The following is a 4803-nucleotide window of genomic DNA, read 5'->3' on the forward strand; positions in this document are numbered from 1 at the left end:
ATATATAATTGTTGTTAATGTTATAACACCATCTATTATTTGTCGTTATTCATATTATATCTTTGGCTTGTATACATTTATTTTTAATGCTTGGTGCAAATTATGAAGTCAATGAAAACTTCAAGTGTTTTATGAAAAAACAAAATTCAGTCATATGCAAGGACCGAATTATGCTATTACCTTAATAAATTCAAATGTGTGTGTGGTTACAAATATATGATATTTACATATTGAATTGGATAAGTGTATGGCTGCATACTTAAGAATTTGTGCCGCTGATGGTGTGTGTATATATATCTATGATTATGGGTGGTGTGTATGCATGTGTGTGTATAGAAAACATGTTGAGTTGCTTGATTTATATTTCATTAATTTTGACTATTGATTCTGATATTTTTCAATTTTGATTGTGTATATAAATTTTGAATTTTTTCAAAATCATTTGATTAAGCTATCACTTTTTAAATCAATGATAAAATATTTTTATAACATGTTATTATCTTACAAGTAGAAACATAAATTTAATGTGAAATGACATTTGTGATAGATCGAATGTCATTGTTGAAGGTAAAAGATCTACTTGGTGCATACAAAAATTTGAAAAGGTAAAAAAGATCTACTTGGTGCATACAAGAATTTGAAAAGGTATTTTTGATTTTTCAATTTCAATTATTTTATTATAATATCTTATTTATAATATTTTGTTCAAGAAAAGACAATTATGAAAGTTGTCTGATTAATGTGGTCCATTCTTTTAAGCGAATGTGACAGTGTCAATGAACACAGTTGATACACTGTAGTTTAATTCTTCAAGAAATAATATGTCATCTCGTATGAAGCGATATATGAATTATAAATTCGGCACAAAATATTGAAATATACGTCATAATCAAGTATTGTACTAAACGTACATCGTTATCTGTATCACTATCGTACTTGAAGTACGTAAAGAGATTTTATTGATATCTATCAAACAAGATATAAAAGTTTGTGGAAACAGTTGATATCTACCAAATCATATGTTTCATCTTATGTTGATTGAATGTTTGAAAGATCTAGAAGATCGTTTGAGTGACGATGAAAATAATGTTGTGCTTGATATTATAAAATAGTGATAAACATTGACGTATATGGATTTTTGAATCTAGTAGATATTGATTTGGTTTAAATAGTATATTACAAATCAATATTTTTAGAAGAGCTAAAGAGCTTCAGAAATATCATTAATACAAATACTTTCAGAGTTTGGCATAATGAATTGAATTGAGCATTCAAATTATGGCCCCGTTTGATTTCAAAAGCCAGGCAAAAAAAACACTTTTTTAAGTGCTTTTCAATTAACAAAGTGTTTGGTTAACTAAAAAAGTGCTTAAATAAGCATTTTTTAAGTCAAAATTAGAGCTTTTTTAAAAGCCATAAATTGTAGCTTTTAAAAGCACTTATTTTAAAAAAGTCTACAAAATCCAAACGCACTCTATATATATAGTTAAAAAACTATTGATAGTGTACAAAAATGTTAATGAATAAGCCAAAAGTTCCTGGATCAATAAATATGGATGTTTTTTTGAATCAAAGATTCAGAAGATTTTATGAATTCTTATTGACTTATCAAATTTGATACCACTATCATTAGCTCAAATTGATAGAGAATCCCCATATTATATGGAATAATAAATAACGTGGGCCCACGAAGCGCAACATGATGTTTGCAAAAATACGTATCGAGAAAAACTTTCAGAATATATATTAAAGACAAGTTTGATCAAAAGAGGATATACATATCAATTTTATGATTATAAATACATTGGTGTAGTTGATTTATTTTGCCTCCAATCAACTAATAAACCATGTGAATAAATGCGTCATAGTTTGGGATATCTGAAATATATATTATGTCAAATGATTATGTATTGAAAGTTAATGTTTGTGCGAGAAATGCACTACATAAATCTTTTGAAGAGATTGTACATTTGTTGGAAATAAATTAGATCTTATGATCAATTATTTGATCAATGAGATTTTATGACGCGAAATTCTCATTTGTTATTCTTGTAAAACAATGTTTCCAACATTGAGGGGAGGAATTAGAAGCTACAAAAATATTTTTGAGATCGATCCCAATAAAATATAAAGTGAACATGATGTTCAAAGTTTAAATCTCAAAATACATTATTTGATCTTGTGTATAAGATCATTTATACTATTTAGCTTCATTTATGTTCAAGTTGAACAAAGTATATAAATCGTCTTTAGTGACGAAGAAGCTCTCTAAAGAAAATAAGTGAATATCTCAATGTGAAAAGAATAACGGAGGCTGGTCGTTATAAAAGAATCGATGTCCTGCAGGACCATATCTTATACTACTTGCAAGTAGGGGAGGGCACGGGTCGGGTACCCGATTAGTCGAGAAACTGAACCGACAACTTCGGGTACCCGACTAGTCGGATACCCGATTAAGTCGGGTTCGGGTCAGGTCGGTTTTGGGTTTCCATCTTTTAAAGAATAGAACCTGAAGAATTTCTAATAAAACTTTTGAACATTAATTTTTCAACATCTTCGGCTAGAAAAGTGATAATCAAGTTTTGTACATCAACGAAAGTGTTTTAACTACACAGAAATATGCATCTCCAGGAAAGTGATGGGCCTGGTTTAATTAGTACAAAAGCAGGATATGGCATAACACTTGGTCAGAAAGAAGTCGGTCACCCTTCAATTAGAAGCTTTATCAATTACATCATACCTACGTAAAGGCAATTTAACAGGTAACTATCTAATGCCCAACGGTAAAATACGTGTGTTAATCCTAAAAAACAAAAAAGGGCATATCATGATACTCAATAAAAAAATCTTGCATCCTCAGCAAATTAAAATCCCGAGCTCTCCAAAACTAATGGGATTTTTCCAATTCCAAAGCCCATATAGCTTTTTTTTTTTTTTTAAAAAAAATAAATTCATAATAATCGGGTAATCGGGTTCTCGATCGGGTATTTTGGGTAGTATTTTACTACCCAAAACCAACCCGACTACCTGATCTACCCGAATTTCGCACCCGATCGGGGTCGGGTTGGGTCGGGTCCCGAACTGCCCGATCCGATTGCCCACCACTACTTGCAAGTAAATGAAAAAGAACGCTAGAAGCGTGAACGATCAATTATTTCAATGAATCCAATTTGGATTATGTTATTCATGAAGAATAACAAGTATATTAAAATATGAGATTTCACAAATTATTTGGGATCAAAATGATATAATCACTTGTTGTTTTGCTATTATGCAAAATGATGATTATTTTGAACAACAATTTGTAGAGATTATCAATAACCAATGATTGACAAGTGGCATGTTGTATATGAGCAAATATTAGCAAAGTTTCTCTAAATATTTCAATTAGATTATGAGAAAATATTGCACTTGTCATAAATGCACTGATTTGACGGTGATATATTTAGAAACATCCTCGAAGGATTTGATGCTCAAAATATTATTTTTGTCAACTTGAAGAAGAATAAAATATATTTGGTTTTGAAGTACCATATCTTTGACAAAATCAGCATCTGAATCAATTTTTGGCAAATAAGTGCACAAGATTGGAATAAGATGAGTTAATAAATTCAAGTGATGCTTGCAAGAGGGGGAGCAATCAAAGTTGTATTCTTTTTTCCTTGTCTATGATTTTTCCCACATGGTTTTTCATAACAAGGTTTTTAATGAGGTAATTAACAAGTATCAAGAGATGTCGTACTCTTTTTTCTTCATTAGGATTTTGTCCCACTGAGTTTTTCATAATAAGGTTTTAACGAGGCGCATCTATCATCGGGAAGAAATCCAAAGAAAATATTTGTTGTTGTACTCTTTTTCCTTCGTTCAGATTTTTCCCACGGGGTTTTACTATCAAGGTTTTAACGAGGCAACACTTGAGTCCCGATGAAGTTCCCAGGCATACATCTTGCCAAATGAAGATTTTGACGAATCAATTGCTTGTGAAAATAATCATCTAAGGGGGAGTGTGATAGGTTACACCTAAAAATTCAACTGGGCCTGAGCCTAATCATGAAGGTCCACTCCAAATATTTTTGAGGCCCAAGCTTATTTAAATATTATATATATTTAATTCAAGCAGACCCTGAATTCTACAAAAGCCCATAAGAGGCTCAAGCCCGTGAAACTCTCTGAATATCTATAAATAACTCAAGTCACCTCATTATTAAGGTACAAACTTTCTTTTGCACTATATCGCTCTACTCTCGATTATTATTCTTTGAGTAATAACTGACTTGAGCATCGGAGTGCCTTCGCCGGGAACCCTCCCGGCTCCTCTGACTTTGTTTTGTGACGTAGGAACAACCCACTGAAGATATCCACCGGGAACATACAAGATCCATTGATACTCCGGACTTTGCGGAAGCACCGTCTTGTGTACAAATGATTTTTGGCTACATCATCTTGGCGCCGTCTGTGGGAAACTGTTCTTTACGTCATTGAGAGCACATATTACTTCAAAAATGTCTCAAGGAAATAATAACAATGAAAACGCACCGCCGAGTATTACACTCACCCATGAAGACTTGACTGCGCTAATGGAAAACACGTCAGCACTCGCAGCAAAAGATGCAGTTGCTCAGTACCTAGAAACCTGTAAGCGCAAAAGCAGCAAGAAAAAGGCTCAAACTGAAGGCTCGTCATCTCTTGACCCTAATAACGAAGACCCAAATAAAGATAAGTATAAAGTGAATGATAAAGATCAAGGGGGGACCAAGAAAAATACTACTCAGAAAGACGGTGAAGCAAGTGTTCACACAGTTC

This window comes from Henckelia pumila, chromosome 2, assembly GCF_033568475.1.
Source record: "Henckelia pumila isolate YLH828 chromosome 2, ASM3356847v2, whole genome shotgun sequence".
Lineage (NCBI taxonomy): Eukaryota > Viridiplantae > Streptophyta > Magnoliopsida > Lamiales > Gesneriaceae > Henckelia > Henckelia pumila.